General features: G+C 43.4%; 1 long non-coding RNA gene across 3 annotated transcripts in view; it reads right to left on the bottom strand.

The window, feature by feature from the left end:
* LOC135454274 (uncharacterized) overlaps window positions 1-18,603 on the bottom strand; it is a 97,937-nt gene extending 79,334 nt beyond the window's left edge. The window contains exons 1-2 of one of the 3 annotated variants that reach the window (XR_010442055.1): window positions 18,539-18,596; window positions 18,370-18,452 (exon numbers count right to left, since the gene is read on the bottom strand). This is a non-coding gene — a long non-coding RNA (uncharacterized LOC135454274). Of the gene's footprint in view, window positions 1-18,369 lie in introns of all 3 variants that reach the window. The other 2 variants (XR_010442056.1, XR_010442054.1) reach the window with 2 other exon arrangements.
* Window positions 18,604-19,871: the final 1,268 nt, after the last annotated feature.

The following is a 19,871-nucleotide window of genomic DNA, read 5'->3' as shown; positions in this document are numbered from 1 at the left end:
AGCTCTTAAAGCCACACAGCCTTTCCTGAAGCTTAGTAAGGAATGTTTTAAGTCCTAAAAAAGTTGATGCCAATCAAACTCCATTGTGATCAAAGCCTGGGTGCAAAGCTATATTTTGCCCAATATACTGAATCATTAGTCAAAGTCCACTTCTGAAATTATTTTAACATTTTGAGGCAGTTTCAGATAAGAATGATTCAGATTTTAAAGATCTTCCCTTAAACAAAACCCACACATGTACGTGACAGATGGTGTTAGACACACAGCATGTAACCTATAGTAATGTAGCTATATATATATATCTCTTATCTGTGCATGATTTTAGAGATAAGAATAGTTTGCATCACTTGTATGGTTAGTCACAAGTCTGGCAGGGGACCTGAAAGCTGCAGAAAACTTGGACAAAGAACTCTGGTGTCAGGAGATTCCCAGGCACCAGAGGTTTGAATCTGACTTGCTCTGTTTCTACCCCAAGCTTTTGAAAGCCAGATTCAACCAAGTCACAGGGACAGCTCACAGTTATAATGCAGCTGGTGGTGTCCAAGAAAATGGGGCAATGTGGTCACTACCAAAGAGCAGCTGGGACAGTGGCCTGATCCCAGGGTCTCATTTAGGTCATCCCAAAGCCCTAAATGTGCAGCTTCCTGATCAATTTATCCTTAGATTTTCCTTGACAGACTGCAGGTTATAAACAGGCTAAACCTACTAGTCAAGACTCTAGTCCAAAGTGAGATGTGAGATAGAAAAAATGGGAGACAGAGCAAATGAGACATGACTTTGGTTAACAGAGCAAAGAATCCATGTAAGGAAAGCAGCTGGAATTATATCTTGACCACTGTGGTTCAAAAAACCAGAATATGCCTGTCCTGGGTAAGTGCTACACAAGGGTGGACTTCATTACTCACAAACTAAGAGAGTCAGAAGATAATTTATTAAAAAGGAACACTCACTATTTTAATGCAGCTAATCTTCTGGATGGCTGGTAAACGCATAAAGGAAATTTGGAACTTAATATTAAATAAGAGTGCTTTTCCCAGAGTAAATAACAGATTAGTCTCTTAATGCATCAGAAAACCTTTCCAATCTTTTGCAGCTGCGTCCTTGGATATGGACAAACAACAAAAAACACTTTGGGACAAATCTATCCTAATGCACCTCTACAGATACCAGTGGGACCTGTAGTATTGGAGTGGGGGTTACCCTAATGTAAATTCACCCATAAGCCTGATTCCAATCCATTTTTAGGGAGCACAGGGGCTGAAGGAGATGTCAGGGACATCAGCATCAGGCTCAGTAACTGAGTCACCACATTTGGTACAAGATCTACTTATAGCCCAGCTGAGATGAACTGGAACATGTGGTTACCTGTCAGACGGATTTTCTACACAAATAACAATCACACCTTCCAAACACAGAGTGAGAAATGCCACCTCCACCTCCTCTGCATGGCAGGCAGCAGCAGCATTGGAACTAGCATTGAAATCAGCATTACATGAATGCAAAGTTAAAAATGCTGTCCTCTACTTGTTCTCTACTTAAAATCTGTGATGTATCTGCCCTTTGCCTGGCCAAATGGAGTTTGTTTTTGTGCTAGTGGTACACTGCTGTATGAGCTGTTTCAAAGCCTTGTTTTTATTTCTTAGTTAAAATTGGAGTTACTCCCCTAATCAGCAAGTTTCCCTTTGCAAATATTTAGTGTGCTACTCCATTACTTAATTTCTTCTGGTTTTCCTTTTTTTGAGACATCTTAATTTCTTCAGCTTATACATATTGATTTAATAAGTCCCCAAATCCTTGACAAGCACAGCTGCACCAGACAAAGCCATGTGTGCATTGTCTACAAGTGAATTCATTGTGCCCCTTTGCAGGTGTAAAGCTTTTCCTGGGAACACAGTTGAAGTAGTAGCAAGGCATTCCTGATTTGGTTAAAGCCCTACTTACACCTGGCCTTGGAATATTAAAACACCTAGAAGGTAAACCACTGTTAGATATAATAAAATCTTCAGGAGATTAAATTTAAATATGGAAAAAAAATCTGAATATCAGACTGAAATATCTAGTAGGAAGCAGGGCGAGTTCACTATCAAGACTTTCTTTAGCAAACCTGCATGTGTCAGGCACATATTATCAAACAACCACACTTAGAAACTGCCATGAATATTTACCAGTTTTTGTCTGACCATAGCAATTGCCCATACAATACAGACATGCTCTTGGAATGTTGAAAAAAAGTAGAAAATCTTCTAGAGGAGCTAAAGCAAGGTTGGAAAGGCTGCTGGTAAATCACGGAGCTGTTCTACCATCAGCTCAACCTCTGCAGCTTGCACTCCAGGGCAGTATTTCGGTGGGCAGATCAGCTCTGGGGGGCTGAGGCAGAGCTTTGCTGTGCCCTGCATGTCCAAAAATCTCAGCAAGACCCTCAGGAAAGGCTCCTCCACCTTCCCTATGCAAGGCTGCTCATTTCTGAGTCCTGCATCTGCCCCCCCATGAAACCCCAGTGCTGGAGGAGCTGCTGAAGGCCAGGCAGCCCCAGGCTGGCAGAGGCTGCTGCAGACCCTTGGCAGGGCCCTGATCTCCTTTACTGCTGAGGGAAATAAAGTATGGAGCTCTTGAAATGTAATTAAAAATATCTTGTCTTCCAAATGGCTTCATAATCTTGGAATGGTTCTGGGAGCGTTTAACTAAAGCTGGGCCCCGTAAAAACAAGACCACAAACTACAAGAAACTCAAAAAGTATTAATGAGGTGCTGCCTAATTAAAGTCTGGATTAATTAGTAGACTGTTAGCTATTTGTTTGTAAATATGGGATATCTTCTGTGCTGAGTGTGGTTCATTCAGTTACCACCAAGGCTAATACCAAAATATTCAGGCAGGACTTGATTTTAACAGGCATATGTGGTAATACAAAAATCTCTTTTTAAATTTCCCTTAAAAAAACCTTTTTGGGAAGGGATTTCTGATAATGGCCAAATGCTGAAAAATTTGAAGACAGAAACCCTGTAAAATTACTACATATATATACATATAATGTGCATATTTGCATTTTAAACCAATCTTGTGATTTCCTTAGAGGACCTAATGCTGCTAACACAAAAATTTTATATAATCCAAAAACATCCACCAATTTGGAATGGCTTTCTCAACACACACTGAAGATGCTGCTGAAGGACATGTGCCAGGACCACAGATTGCTGGACACAGATTTTTTTGTTGTGCTTACAACTTCTCTGATGTAGCATTGTGCATTAGATATCAGCATAGGGAGCAGAGAAAGGGACTGTCCTATGCTAGATCCTGCACCAAAAGTGATTTCAATTTAAAAAAAGTAGATTTACAGCTCTCTGTAAATTTAATTATCTGACTGTGCTTCCCAAAGAGAAGTGTCCCCATTCTGAGGGTCAGGTTTGGAGTTCCCAGATTTGGTGAGTGTGCCCTGGGCTGGATCCCACCTCCCACACCCACAGGCGCTGCAGGGATAAATCTGGAACTTTCTGCTTTCCTCTGATCTGTTGTTTTTCACCTCAAGAAAGTCTCAAGCACAGCAATTGTTCATCTCCAAGTGCTCACAGACTGGTGGCTTTCTTTCCATTTCATTTAATGATAAATACCTTGAATGTGTCAATACCCTACCAAATGTTTAGAACCATGCACTCTTTGCCCCAAATATTTGCCTTTTTCTCACTCAGATATTCTTTATCAGTGCCAAATGTAGTCTCACACACTTGGAAAGCGCTGCTCCTTTAGCCCAGGAGAGTCTCAGACTCCTGTCACACCCTTGGGAGACATTTCTTTCAAAAAAGCATCTTAGGCACAAAGAAACACATCATCAGCTATACCACATCTCCTCAGAAATTCCTCTACACCACCCCCTGCCTCCCAGCCATTTCAACAAGCCCTTTTATTTGATTTTTCAGAGAGAAGTTGTGACGTGAACTGATCAATGTTATGCTCAAGGTAAAGTCAGCAAAGACCTATTCTATATTTAACCTACTGAAAACTGCACAAACCTACTGACACTTCCAATGCTGATGGCAATGAGCCCTTTGTGAGTCTCATGAGAGTGGTTGGGGAAGAAAAACCTGACACAGAAATGAACAAATGCTCTCCTGTGCCAGAGTTATCTCTGGACCTAAAGCCTGACCATCAGCTAAAGGAGAGGTTTGTGCCTCCAGGGTTCCAGAGGGTGCTATATGCTGTCCTGCAGCTGAAAAATCTTCCAGAAATGTTCAAGCATCCTTGAGGTAGAAAACACCTCCTCCACACACTTCCTCTGTTAGCCTGAAACCAAGAACAGCCAGAAATCCCTCGATGGCCTCTGCTGGATAAGGCTGACAACCTGCTGTAACCTCAGTGCTGCCCTCAAAGCGCTGCTCACCACTGCCCAGAATAGAGCATGGCAGCAGATGCTCGGGAGGAAAGCAGGCAAACATCTGTCCTGTCAGAAATGTAAATCCTCCACACCCACCCCTGCCAGCGAGCAGCTTGGCACCAATCCCCCAGCCCCTGCAGCCCGTGGGTGGCACAGGGAACAGGGCACAGCCCCAGGCTGGATTTGGGGTGAGGCACAGCCCAAGGGGGCTCCTACATTAGAGACCCTAAAAAACCCTAAATGGGGGTCCCAGCTGTGCTCTGCCAAAAGGGCATTTGCCAGGGTCAGGGGAGAAGCAGCTGGATGGTGCCATGCCACGTGTGCCACGTGTGTGCACGGGATTTGCTCTGTTTGTGACGTGCAATAAAAATGAACAAGTGCAAGAAGTCACAGGAGAGCCAGAAGGAAAATCCTAGCTGTTCCTTTAATTGAAAATGTGCTTGTTTGCTATGTTCTCTGCTGGCAGCACGAGCATTTTCAATAAAACATGACCAGTAATTTATTTAGCAAGCAAGTCTTAGAAAAGTTCTTTTTGCACAGCTCTTACTAATTTATACCAGACAAGATTAACCCTCCTTTCCCTACACACATCCATATGCTTGAAGTGATGGAGGGCATGATCCACATTAAATATTTCTCTAAAATACCACATTTGGATACATCCCTAGCTCTGTTCCATCACCTGACTGCCTCAAAGAGCTTCAGAAAAAAATGCAACCCAGCCAAGGATTCACTCCTTTGCTCCCAGGATTCAGTTTGAATCTTCTCCCAGCCAGTGCTCCTTCTTCAGGAATGCATACATTATTCATTCTATATGTTATGGTGCTGATAAGTGACTGCAGAGCTGCAGCTGTTCAGCTGAAATTTTGTGAAAGAACCTCTGGTGTGCACAAGAAGTATTCACAAATGCAGTGACACAAAACACACCCAACCCTGGATAACCCAAGAAAAGGACAGGGCTCTGTGGTTACCTGGAAACATTCCTGTGGGGTTTGGCCTCAGCTCTGTGGGTGCCTTTGCTCTGCCAGAGGGGTTTGAAGCCCATCCTGAATCTGGGTTTCAGCCTCTCCCCCTTCCCACACATGTGGGGAAACGAGTGCACGCCTGTGTGCACACAAACACTTTATACGTGTATTAAATCTGTTCATACACACACTGTGTGTATACATGTTAAAGGTATTTTTCATGGGGAAAAAAAAAGAATGGCTTGGAATCAGAAAGAAAAAATTAAAAATAGAAAAAACAATAAACCCATATATGTTCAAAGTCCATTTAAAGCAGCCAGTTTATCCTTTTTCACAATGGCACCAACTTCTGAGATAACAGCCACAGTGGCCAGCAATTACTTTGGCATTTACAGTCTGGCTCCTTTTCCATTTTTATTTTCTATCTTTCCAATATTATTATCTAAATACATGCAGCCTTTCCTCTGCTGAGGAGAAAGCTTAATATTTTGAAAATTTTATGATAATTTTATGCAACAATAGGGCTAAGTCATTACAACTTAACCTTTCTGAATCCAAGGATATGCACACTTTATTGTGTAGCCTTGAGCTGTGGTATAGCAGCAATACTTTTTCATTTTAATCACAGCAGTTTTTTAACTATTTAGTAGAACTTCAGAAGCTTCTTGCTAAATTTGACCAAAGTCTCCACCTTGGTCAGCTGAGGGATAAACTGTCAAAGGATAAAAGTACATGTGTCTGTATAGATGTACCTGCACACAGGCACAAAATATGTGTATTTTTATATATTATGTTTATCTAGTTATTATCATTTATAGCTATACAGTTATATAGTTTATATAGGTCTTAAACAGTAATATTTCTAAACTGTGTCTCACTTTTTTGCAACATTTCTTTTCAGATCACATTCTGGGAATGTGAAAGAGCTACCTATTTGGGTTTGTGTTTGTCCTAGCATATTTCATACAAATCTTAGGAGCAGGTGGTAAATAAACTGAAAATAGAAATTTATAAAACTAGAAGCAATGGTGTGGTTGAAAGCTAGAACTATCACCAGGAAGAGCCTTTCAAGACTTGGACTCACCTCCCACTCCTCCCCACCATGCAGGTCACAGTGCTCACACCCAGAAAAGAATCCATCCAGATACTTTGAGTTCAGTTTAGAGTTCAAATTGGGTAGACAACTGTAAAGACTTGAACAAAAAGAAACCCACTGAGCCCTAAGTCTTCTTGCAAGTAGACCATGTCTCATATATAGATTCTTGTTTTTCTGGGAAATGTCAATTTTTTAAAGTCCATTTCAAAGAAGTGTGTATCTCACTGAGGCTTTTTATCTTATAACCACTCGAAACTTTCCAAGCTTTGTGTTATGACCACTGCATTTATTGTTAACCATGCGCTTTCTGATGCTTCTCTTAGGTGAACAGAGGCAGTGTGTGCACAGATCAGCACAGCTGATGCTGCTGCATTTCACTGTGAGGTATTTTACCTGGAGCAAAATCAGGCCTGGGATGTTCAAGCAAACCATAAAATTCAGAAAGACCAGCATGTGAATACCTTAATAATAATTTATACTCTGAGAACATTCAAGAATAAATTAGTTATATTTTAAAAACCCAAACAATTTGACAGCCCAAGGCAGTATTGGCTTTCAGAACCATGCTAATGCAGATCTCTGTCACAGACATCTTTTCATGAAAAATCCTTTCCTCAGGATTTTTCCTCCTGAGAAGCTGAGAGGCTTCAGGAACAAAATGTAAACAATGATTATCTGCTGCTGTGGAATGCAACAGGTGGATCTGTGATTGGTCTCGTGGTTGTTTCTAATTGATGGCCAATCACAGTCAGCTGGCTCGAACAGAGAGTCCAAGACAGAGCCTTTGTTATCATTATTTCCTTTCTATTCTTAGCTTGGCTAGCCTTCTGATGAAACCTTTTCTTCTATTCTTTCAGTATAGTTTTAATGTAATATATATCATAAAATAATAAATCAAGCCTTCTGAAGCATGGAGTCAGATCCCTCATCTCCTCCCTCATCCAAGAACCTCTGTGAACACCATCACAGATCTCAGTCAAGTCTTGACAAAACCAAGAGGCAATTTTGGGATCCAAACCCAACAGAAGGAAGCTGGGTTGTGGCTGTGGGGTTGTCTGAGCTTCCCAGTGCCCAGAGGCTGGCTGGGAATGCAGGCACAGCCCAGCCCTGCCCAGTGGGAGCTGCCCCAGGGTTTAACCTCAGCAGCTCCAGGGAATTCAGCTCCTGCTCAGCCCCTGCTGCTGCCCAAGGTCTCTGCAGCACCCTCAGCACAGCATCACCTGTGCCAGCAGCTCCCTGCCTCTGCCCACACTCCCAGCTCTGCCAGGCTGAGTCTGTGCTGCAGCCACAACATCTCCAAACAGGACAGGAGAAAGGAATTCCCAGCCAGCTGCGCTCCAGTGTTGGGGTGGCAACGTGAAACATGATTTCTCCTAAGGAGTCTTGATTAGCAAACACAGGCATACTGAATATTTAAGGCTCAGTTCCATGACCTACAGACAGCAGCACTCTAACCCTGGAATGTGCAGCTGGGTTCAGTTTAAAGGATCACTGAGTAACAATCAATCAGGGTACAGCAGTGCTGGGCACTGGTTATTCCACTGCACAGCAGGGGCCATATTTAACAATAATGAAACAACAAGGAGGCCCATCTTTTTTAGGGCTCCTGTTTATTGTTTTCAGTAGCTATTTACAGGGAAATGGTAGTGGAGAAGAGGGTTCAGCTCCACTCAAAAGGAGTTGTGCACAGCCTGGGTTAGGAAAGACTAAATCTCATTGTACAGACCAGCCAGCGCATCTTCACTGAAATCTTTATAGCTGTGTAGCATAAAAGTAGAAGAGATCAGCAGTAAGGACCACATTTAGAAATTAAAATGGGAAGAGGAGGCAAGAACACGTCATCCACCTCTTTGAAGAATGTTTGTAAAATCAGGTGGGTTTTACATTCTAAAACAGGCAGCTACCAACTCAAAACGTTATATTTAAAATGCAGTGTTATTTTAGACACACTTTGTTTGTGAAATTGGTGGGGATGGACTAAGAAGGGAGAAATTCCTGGATCTATGCCTCCCCCAGACATTTCCCAGACATTTGAGTGCCCAAAAATACACAGTGCTTTCTGTTACTTGATTCCATGGCAGCAACAGCTCTTTCCCACAGCCCCTGTGCTCACAGGCAGCAAAATCCCTTGGTTCCCTCCAGGCATCCAGCCCCCACCTCACACTGCTGATATCCAGGAAATAAACCCACTTATTGTGCCCTTATTGATTCTGCAGAGCTAGAACATCTTTGGGAAACAGAGTCTACAACAGGAATAAAAATGATCTGATTAACTCTGCAATTGTACTTATTGCTACTAGACCCCTTTTTTTTCTTCCTAATGGGATTATTGATTTGGAGTTTAGAGCAACTTAAATGTAACAACAAGACATGCTGTGCACAGAGATACAGCAAAGAAAGAAATGCTCACTTTTAACAAGGAGGACAAAGTAATACTTCTCTGAGCATATCAATGGAGACAGAACAGCTTTAAAATAAGAGATTTTTTAGGTGTTTTCTTGCAAAACCTAGGGATGCAGGTATTTGGTGGGGTTCCAGAGGACAGGGTTGCTTTCATCTGGTGCAGCAGCACTTCCCTCCCTGAACATGCTCCTGTCTTCCCCCCAGGATGGTCAATCCTGGCTTGGAGCAGCCCTGGAGAGAGGCAGGAAGGATGCAAGAACTGCCTGTGGACCAAATGTGAGGCTCTTAGTTTGGCCAGCAGAGCCCAGCTGGTTTAGACCAGCACAGAGAACACAAGCCCATCACTCTCCCTCTCCCATAAATGAGATTTGTAGAAAGTCCAAGACCTCACAAATAAAAACACACAGAAGAAAAACATACCCAGATTTAGCAGCCAACCTTATTAATGACCCCTGAATTTTTATTTTTTAAATTATTGCACATTAACAGCATTGTCTTTGGAGTAAGGGACAGCAACCAGACAGTAGATCTTGGGTAGCAGAAAACCAAGAGTTATCCTCAGGGCAGATACTCCTCAGAATGGTACTCTATGTAGAATTTGCACGGCTTTGCAGAGCAAAAATTCAGTCTGGTTTTTCCAGGAAAAAAAAATCTCCCCCCTGAGAAGAGTGAACTGCTGCAGTTCATGAAGAAAGAAAAAACCAAAAATAAACAAGCAAACAACAAATAAAAACACAAAATCTCCTGCCTTAATTATGCATTTACCATAATGACATACCAATCTCCAACCCAGTTCTACAGATCAGGACATGCTGAAGTGATTCCCTGAATTAGGATGGGCACATTTACCAGAAATGCAGAGCAGCCCTTCTATCTCAGCTGCCATGAAAGACAAAGTTAACATGTACATCACGAAAGTTTAAAAAATGGGTAGAAAAGTTCAGAGGCATATTACAGAGGAGTTCAGTGCTGAAAGGTGCAGAAGTCTCAGCAGAATGTTAATGTCAAGGAGTACCTATGTGTAGGGAAACAGTTCACACTGTATTGAACAGCCTGAGATCCAGTCTCTAAATAAAAGGGGGGCAAAAAAAGAGAGACAGTAAAAGTGAACAGGTATTGATCAGCTCTAGGGGAATTGCTGGGAGCAAAGGCCACACTCAAACTAGATGGCTGAAGGCTTCTGGGATTCCAATTTTAAGATATTTATTGCATCACTTTGTAGTTCCAATTGAAAGTCCATATTAAAAGAATTAAGGGTGGGGCACGTGACAGATCTTCAAAAGCTGATGTCTACAGGGAAGCATTAGCAAACAACTGGGTGTTGTTCCACATGGATTCACACAAGGCCTGGCACACTCACCACTCTCAATATAGAAATAAATACATATTCTCCTAGCAGAGAACTTACAGACTATACAAAGGACAGCACAGCAGTAAATAAGGATGGAAAGAGGCCAATAGAGTGGCCTGGATGGCTTAAAAGCCTGGGCTCTTTCCAACAAAACAGGCTCCCATAGAGCCAAGACACAAAGCTCTGTGTCTAGGAACAACAAGAATTCAGCATGAGAAGCTGCATCCTGGAAAGCAGAATAAAGCTTTTGGATAACAAAAAGAACCAGCAATTTGTTAGGCATTTCCCAGTGGCAAAGCTGTCTAATATCATCCCTGAATACATGAATCCAAGAACAATGTCTGCGAGTGCAGATGATATTTGACTTCACTACAGGGGATTGGCAATAACCAATTCCTGCTTCAGACCCAGTGCTGGGGAAAGACTCATCATAGCAGAGAAGGAAAAGGCCCAGAAGTGTTCAGTGCAGGAACAGCCCAGGATGCTCCCAGGGCTTTGGGCCACAGCAGGAGATGGCCACAGCTGCTTGCAAGGAAGGAAGGGGCAGGACAAGGACCTGCAAGTGAAACCCGCTGGCAAAAACAGATCAGGACAAAAAGAACTCTGGTGAGAGGCCTGGGAGGACTGGCAGGGACACACTGCAGTGGGAAATGTGGATTCAGCACCTGCTGACATCTCCTGACCATTTTCCAGGCAATCCATTTTACAGAGCATGTTGCAGGCTCAGTAGAGAAATAACTGGGACCTATGAGGGTCTACAGAGCTTTTTATTTGGAAGGTGCTTCAAGCCAAGAATTGCAGTTTACTCTTTTTTGGTAACTATTGGGAATAAAGAGTTCTCAAATTCCTGTACTGCAGTTTTCAAGGATACACAGTGTGCAATAAGGAATTTCAATCTCTCCTCTGCCTATAATGGCTCAAATCCACTGCACCCAATGTTAGGCACCTTCTGTATCTCCAAAGTTAATAACAGTCAGAAATGTCAGTCCTGGGGGAAGAAAGCTGTTTCCAAATAACATCTCAAATCTTAAAGGCATCTTCAGCACATCTGTCTTTAAGGAGAGTTTCTAAATTCCCCATTCTCATTTTAGGTCCCTTAGGCAGAACTGGTTCTGTGCCTACCACCTGCAGGGGACCAGAAAGGTGCTTGGGCCGGGCTGGTGACCTCACTAACATTTTTGTAACTGTAACTTTCTCCTAAAGATTTTTTTCACTGAAGTCAAATACTTCTATTTCCTTTTTAACCTCTGTGTAGTGACATATTCCCCTCCACATTATTAATTTCAATACATCATGATGTCTGCTGTTAAAAATTCCATAATAAATATTATTGCCAAGTGCTGATGAGCAGATGTTAAGCAGCATTTAAAGATTACAGGACCAAGGTAGGTCAGGTTATTTTGGTTCCCTCTGGAAGCTCTTTTAAGCTGATTTTATGACGAACCCGATTGCCTGCTTTCATTACTAGAAATTCACCATATCTAATCCCCTTGTTTCATGTAGCAGAGAGAGCTGAGTGACACACGAGTGTTTCTCTTTGTCCAGCTTAATCAACCAGCTGCAATTGCAATCAATCACCTTTCCTGGTGAACGAGCCTTCACTCACTGCAGCCTCATCTGGAGAATAAATTGGTACCCACGAGGAGAGCAGGACTGCTGATGGCTCTGCTGCAATGTTGATTCAGACCCACAATAATTCTCTGTTTGCATCAGTGACCCAGAATACACATAAACAGTTTGTCTCGGTCCAAAAGTAACAGCAGATAATGCAAACTAATTCAGCTTGAAGCATGACCTGAATGCCAGGGTTTTTTTTTTTTTTGGTGGAGCATCTGATTAAAGGGAGTTGAGAACTCCCTGTGGCTGAATGAGCTGAATGTTTGTGCTGTCAGGAGGGAAGAGGGGACACCCTCTGAAGGACACCTGGGCAAGGCAGCCAGCAGGTACAGAGCACAGAGAGGATGCCCAAAGCACACATCCCCCTGTTGGGAAGTTAATTCATGTGACCTGCACCCAAAATCTCCATTTCAGTGTGGATTGTACACCCAGGTCTGGAGCATGTCCTGCTCAAGGACTCAGACTGACTCCCTCCTTCCTGCTCCCCCCCAGTTTCAGCTCTTGGCACCTGCAGGGGTTAAAGACTGAAGTGACACAACAGCTTAAAGAGGGAGGGCAGAAGAAATCTGTAACAGGCGCATGTCCTGATTTTTGTACTTATAGCAAGCAGTGGGGCAACAAAGTCTTCCAGGGGACACAAAACCTTTGGATAGACGAATCCAAAGGAGCTGTTAGAGCAGGGTTTGGAAACTTCATCCACTTGTTCTCAGTAGTAATCCACAGGCACAATGAAATTTCCTTTTTCTCAGCAACTGTGTGCGTTTAGAGGAACACAGACATCAAACCCAAATTGTGTGCATTTAAGTATGACCTCTGCAACAATTATAGCAGCAAAATATAGAGCAAACTAGGGCTTAATGGCTCCATTCAAGTACTTTTATCTCTTAAGGGACTGTTTCAGAAACGCAGCTGAACCCAGAGACACCAGCTTTGATTTCCTTCCCCCTTCCTTCCAATTCAGAAAATAATTTAAATTCTGCAAGTGCTAAATTGACCTTGCATTCTCCTCTGCTTGCCTGCTAACTACTTTAACGAGTGGTGCTTCCAGCCCTCCACAGCACATCCAGAACAGAAAGTGATGCAAATGTGAACTGATGGGATCAGAGAGCTTCACCCAGCCATCAATTTCTATATAAATCCAGATGGGACATCAACAGGAATTCTGCAGACAGGAGATGACCCAGAGCCAAGACCAAAGCAGCTCTAATAAATCTTGATGCTGTCATGTTGTTCTGTTACACTCCCATCCTTTTTGAGGTCTAAAATATTACATCAATTCCCATCTGGGGCAAGGCCCAGAGTGTAATTTCATTCTCTTCTAATGCTTTCAGCTGACAAAGCTGTCAACAGACAAGCCTCAGCCACTGGAACCAACACAGCTTCAGTGAGGCAGCGACATCCACAACTTCAGAGATAAACTGTGCATTAGCAGATACAATATCCCTCAGCACAGCTCTTAATTGAATCAACCTGCAGTTGTCACTTAAGCATTGATAATGCAACACAGTACAGTGAATTTTTCCAAAAAGCAAGCAAGGCTCTTAAAATCTCCCACCAGTCTTGATTTTCTGCTCCAGATGGATTTTCAAAGTCCTATTTGAAATTCACTCTTCTTTTTATACAATATCCGTGTACACTGTTCTTAGAGGTATACTTTGATTAAACAAAGATTTATGGGCTTTTGTTTTGAATTTGTATTTTTCAAAGCCAAAATGCATACAGAAAAAATTTAATACAGTCTGAAATGCTGTTCAGAGGACACTCAAATAACAGAGCTCATGTAACTGGATTTGTGCTGTGCACTGTTGCAGCAGCATTGCTAAGCCAGAGGTATCAAAGGGATGCTGAGGAGGTGCCACAGCAAAGTTTTAGGGTCAGGTTGTCTCTGTCAGCTCCTCAAGACACAATTTATAAACAATTGGCATCAACAGCCTTGTGTGCTCAGCAGAAAGGAGAAGGCAGGGCTGTGGAAGAGTTTTTTGGGAGTTTTCCCACATTAACAAGTCCTCACTGGAAATTAAAAAACCTGGGATGCAGCACATCGTATATTGCATGGACTGCAGTGAACAGACACTGAATCCAAAGCCCTCCAAAGCCAGTGGATGGTTCCCAGAGCTTGAGCAGATTCCTCCTCATCCCATCCCTGCCTTTCTGAATTATAGAACACATCCACTAAAAAGCAACTTGGAAGAATCATTTCTCAATATCACAGAAAAATAGAAATAGCTGGAGAGTCTTTATCAGTAAGATATCCCCAGAAGCACACAAGAACCAGCTGCAAGTCTGACATGGGTTTCTACAGCAACACTCTTTCACCTTGGCATTTAATTCAGATTGCTCCAGAGCACTCCTGTCTGCATCTGGAAGAATAAATTATTGTTCTTCTGGTAACAAAAAGTGTTTGATACACACACCCCTCACAGGACAGGAGAATGAAGAAAGAATGTCTGAAGCCAGCTGGTGCAGTCCAGCCTCCTGAAACACAAACCTGACTTTTTGCCAAACCCTCCTGAAATACAAACCTGACTTTTTGCCAAATCCAGGGGGAAGATGGTTCTTTGCATATCCACAGCAATGACAAAAAATGTTATTTCCAACATCCACTGCTGAATTCAGACCCAGCTTTCCCCTTACCTCACATACTGTCACAGCTTCCTTCCCCTTCTCCCCTCAAGTTCTTTATGCTGTTTGAACCCCTCCCTTTCTTCAAGTCTGCTACCATGAACAGGGAAGAATAACTACATAAACAGAACTGCTACCTCTTAGCTCAGTGAACACCATTGAAATTTGCACCCTTCAATGGAAAAACAAGAATATGAATGGCCAGCCTCTGAATTAAAGCACTGAATGGAAAACCAGGGCACAAGCCAAGGGATACCAGCAAGATTCTACTATTACCTATGGCAGTGAAGGTAAATTATTTTTATTTCATACCTATGACAGTGAAGGTAAATTATTTTTATTTTCAGTCCCCACCCTCAGCTGCCAGAAACTTGCCCAAGGGCTGGTTCAGGATGGGAGAGAATGAGGGAGACAATGCCTAACACTACACATCCACCAAAAATGCTGCCCAGGATTTAGCCTGCAAATGCCAAACAACACCCAGTTTCACACGTAAATATACAAGGAAGATAGCAAAGCTAATATTTCATTTAAAGCAATAAATCCTCCACCTTCTCTTGTTTTCTGAAATGGCTTGGTATAAATTCTCATCTACAATTATTTTTTTTGCCTAGTCAGAAAAGGGACATACTCATTTGGCAGTAATATTTATTGTGCTCAGCAAATGCTAGCACATTTCCCCTTTTAACACATATAACCCATCTCTAAAAACTTGACTTCTCACTGTGTCCTAAAATTACTGAGTGAAAATACAAAAAAAAAAAAAAAAGAGAAAAAGAAAAGGAGACATAACAGACTCCAGTGAATCAGAGTAACCCGCTCCAGCTTGTGTTTTTAAAAATAGCTTTTAAGTCACACCAGATTTTTTTGTTTCATTTTTACCAGCTTGTTCAGACTTGTCTCAAACAGTTTCCTGTTCTTCTCTCATTCAAGTCTATGGAAATTTTTCCTTCAGTGTAACCAGAAAAATAAAATCAGGCACATTCAGTTCTCATAAAGTAATCAGAAAGACATTGAAGGGCACAGCCTAGTGAGGGCACCACTGCACATCTCTGAAATCCCTTTTCAGTCATCCCTTCTCAACCTCTGCCCATGGTGAAGTGCAGAACAGATGTCACTGAATTTCTGGGACCCAAACAACACCTCCTGCCAATGCAGCTCATGGATTTGAGCAGGATTGAGGATTAAAATCCCAGCTACAGCCCTCAACAGGTCACCCTTGCAGCTCCGTCCCCTGGAGATCCCAATCCAGCCTCCAGGACAGAGCAGCTGAGCTGGGAGCCCTGGAGGGGCAGCCTGAGCTCCGAGATTCTCATCCCAGCCCCTTCCCCTGGCCAGATGTGCCCCCCTGGGCTGTGCTCACACAGCTGGAAACCTGAGCTGCTCCTTGTGCATCCCCCTGCCTTCCTTCACCTGTGCACACAGAGCCCAGCAGCCTCCAGGCCATTCCCAGAACAAATGGGCTGGCCACTGCTTTCAGCAGGAGCCACTCTCATTGCTTGGGCAATATTTTTATGTTTTTTCCAAATCCCAAGCATAAGGGAAAACAAAAACTACATTGTCCCCCACGTAGTGTGTTCAAACTGATGTGCCAGGTCTTAAATTAACAATCAAGAGCTGCATTCTGTCCCAAATACTTTGTCTAAAGCTCTTCCCAGCTGACCTGTGCAGTGAGTGGTGCCTGAGTAACCATAGCAGCACATCTGAACAATGCCAAACACTCCTGAGCAGAGCCTGGAGCTGCTGAGGGACGTGAGGAGGGAGCTGGAGCTGAGAGTGAGGGTGGGCAGGTGAGAGTGCAGGTACAGCCTCAGAATTCAGATGGCTGCACAAGTGAAAATGGGGCAAAACCAGCTCTGGGAGCCTCCTGTGTTGTGTGGATCCCTGTGGCCTCCTGAGTGCCCCAAGCAGCCAGAGGGGACCCCTCCCTTGCAAAGCTTTTGGCCAGATACATGAAATTACCCCTGATGCAGAGAGGTATTTACCTGCTGCACTTATCCCTGGAGCTCCAAGTATCTGCAAGACCTTAGAAGCCTCGAAAAAGCTAATTAGTGCACTGCCATAAATAATTTGATCTCTTAGGAGGATATGTACTCTCTACACAGTAAGTAACAACTTTCTTTAATGGAAAAAAAAAAAAGGATGATTTGCCCATGTATATCTCTGTTTTATTATAGGTGTTTATCAACTGTATATAATTTACCATAAAGAAAGCAGGAAAGCAAGAGAAAGAAAAAAAAGAACAAAACTCCTGCCTAAAACACAGCTCTTTGCTGTGAGCTACACCATCCCTGGAAAGCAAATCTAGGTCTGTCCTGTTTTGTCAGACACAAATATCTCCTGCAGGGAAATCTCACATAAAATTAAAAGTCAGTGCAGATCCCTGCTCCCAGACCCTTTTGTGGCTGCAGAGGAGCAATAAAGCTGCACAGGACAATCTCAGTCCAGCTCTGCTCCAGGGAGGAGGCAGCTGCCTGCTCTGTGCCCTCTGCAATGGCAGGAAAACCAATTCCTGCCTGGCACAGAAAAGCAGCCATTCTGGAGCCACAGCAGGACAGCACATCGGGATTCCCACTGAAAATCAACAGCCAACACCAATAAAATAAAAAATTTAAACAAGGAAAGTTATAAATTCCTTGCTTAGCTGGTGTTGTTACCCAGAAGTTTTAACATCCTGTTTTTAATAAATGAGGTTGCCCTTTAAAGAGGTTTCCTTTCATCTGGAGAGGTCAGCAGAGCAATCTCCAGGAGTGGAGATAAGCCTGGGTGATGAGCTCTGTTACAGTAACACAAGGATTTAAAGTTACTCATGGGCTGGTTTAAGTGTTTTAAAAGACAAAACGTAAAAGAGCATCTATTACCTTAAAAACCACCAAAATCCTCCTAAGAAACAGCCATAGTTACTTTTCTCAGTATTTATTCTTAAAAAGCACTCCAGAACTGCTGCTGGGAACAGCTTGGTGACACAAAAACCAGGACAAGCCTCTTGCAAACTCCTTTTAGCACAGAGGGGAAGCACACCCAGAGCCACAGAGGCTCCAGGCAGCCCAGCCCTGCCCCTGAGCCCCAGGACAGGCTGGGGGAACCAGTGGGTACCACAAGGACTCAGCATCCTCCTGTGGCAGCAGCAGGGCCAGGGGCTGCACTGCCTGGGAGCCAGCACAGGTCAAACAGCACAGCATCCTTCACAAACAAAACCACTGCTCTCACTGCCATCCAGCCATCACGGAGCTTCTGTGTCTGAAGCTTTGCCAAAACATCAGCCCAGCCCTCCTGTGGAGGAAGAAAGGGCCCCTTGAACTCCTTGTGCAAATTTATACTTTTCTAAGCGCAGCCTTTTAGAAACAGCCATAGCCAGGGGGGCAATTAATTCCATTCTTTCCAGAAGATTTTTAGCTCTGAAAAACTCATGTATTATTTAAGCCTCACAGCTAACCACGAACATTCTCAAGGTCCAACTTTCTCTTTGTGAAGGGGTAAAAAAGATCCAGAGACCTTTTGGTGAAAGATCTCTGGAAAAATCCCACATCACCTTCAACGCTCACCCCAATTCCCTGAATACCAGGAGAGACCTTTCATTTCTGGAGGGGTTTGGTAGTGCCTGACTCTGTCCATCAGCAGGGCTCTTGCTGTGTCTTACCTCAGATTTCTAAGCAGCATCAAGGGATCATCACCTGTGGCAGAAGCCTCAGTGAAAGCAGTCTCCCTTTTTAGGGTTCCTGCACTCCTAGCAGGATTCAGAATGATGCAATAGAAGAAGGCAGATCTTCCCTCCCAAGCTGGGTAACTAAAATCAGCTGGATAAAGAATCCTTACACAGTCAAGTGCCATTAGCAAAGAAGAAATAAATCTAACCTATTTAGAACAAGCGTTACCCTGATTGAGAAAGTGCCAGCTTTTAACAGCTAATACAACACAGCAGCTTCACCACTGACCTGCTTCTCACCTTTGGGAAAGGCCTGAGGGAAATCAGGTCTTGGAAGCAAAACAGAATCAGCTTCTCCCTGGCAGTCCCAGGTATTCACTCACCTGGGAAATGTGTGCAAAATGAGGGTAGATACCATCTCATTGCAGGGGTTCCATGCTGTTGTCTGCTTATCACAGAAGTTCCATACCTTCTAGCGTTTCTCGTGGTCAGCTCCTCAGAGCACTGACTCTTTCTCCTTCACAAAGCAGCCACTGACACCAGTTCCCTTCTCACCCAGCCACCCCACTCTATTATAGCTTCTCATTGCTTACAGCTGTGGCCTGTTAAACTCACACCTGTTCCTGATCTTTGATAATTGGCCCAGCTGCAACTCCTTAGGGGTAGGATTACTTTCTACACTATCTTTGTTTTTCTTATATTCTATCCCTCTACAGGTAGAGCTTTGCTGGTCTTCTCTGCATTTGTGAGACCTAAACCAGCACTCCAGAGAGCAAGTGCAGCTCAGCCAAAAGCTGCCTGGATCCAGGAGCTGTTCTCCCATGCATGCAGGGGATCCCAGAGGCAAGGGATTTAGGTTTGCCCTCAGGCAAACTCCAAACACATGCGATCACTATACCTTCTAGTGGCCAGGCATGTAGACAAACAACTTGTCTGTGAAGAAATAAAACTGGATTTAAACACACCAGAGGTTCAGCTTGCTGCCAACAGCAGCCAGGGCAGCAAGGGTGCACAGAGAGGAGGGTGCAGTGCAGACTGAGGAGCATTCCCACCAAGCAGGACCTGCAGCCCTGGCCACTCACAGCTCCCAGCACCTTGGCTTGCTGGGATCACTGATATTGCTTTCAGGAGCCCCAGCTCTGCCTGGTTTTAAATAAAAATTCATTTTCTAGAAATCTGTACTACTGCACGTTCCAAGTGCTGCCACTCAGCTTTCCATAAGTTATTACTTCTGTGCATTCGGAGCAGTTTGGGAACTGGAGGTTGTGCTGTCAGCTCCACACTCCATAAACAATATGGATGCTGGAATGTGGTAATATTTACTTCTGTTTTGCCATCTGCTTATATATTCATATAAAACATGTGACTCCCAGGATGTGGAGCAGCAGCATAACAGAGAAAGGTACAAAAATCAACACATCTTTTCTTCTTAATGAAAAGCTACTATTGCACAAAAGAAAGAATAATATGTGCGTATATAGATGTATAGGTATTAAAAATAATGGAAGAAACCCTTTTCAACAAAATATTTACCTTTGGCTTTTCCTGAAGAGTCAGTGTCTTCAAAAACCCCAACAAACCAAAACCTTCCTCCAAAATTCCTACCACCTGAACTATTTAATGAGTAAAAACCAAACCAACCCAAGAAAGCACAGCCCCCACCATTAACACCTTCCCATGGAGGTGGGGCTTCTTACTCAGGTGCATTTGGCTACAGGCTGTGAGTGTTTAAATAACTCTGAATAAAGAGCAACGTGGCCAAGGGATGTGTAAAGCCCTCCCTTAGCCAAGCACTGAACTCA

This window comes from Zonotrichia leucophrys, chromosome 14, assembly GCF_028769735.1.
Source record: "Zonotrichia leucophrys gambelii isolate GWCS_2022_RI chromosome 14, RI_Zleu_2.0, whole genome shotgun sequence".
In the NCBI taxonomy this organism is placed as follows: Eukaryota; Metazoa; Chordata; class Aves; order Passeriformes; family Passerellidae; genus Zonotrichia; species Zonotrichia leucophrys.
This window is presented reverse-complemented; position numbering and strand designations above follow the sequence as displayed.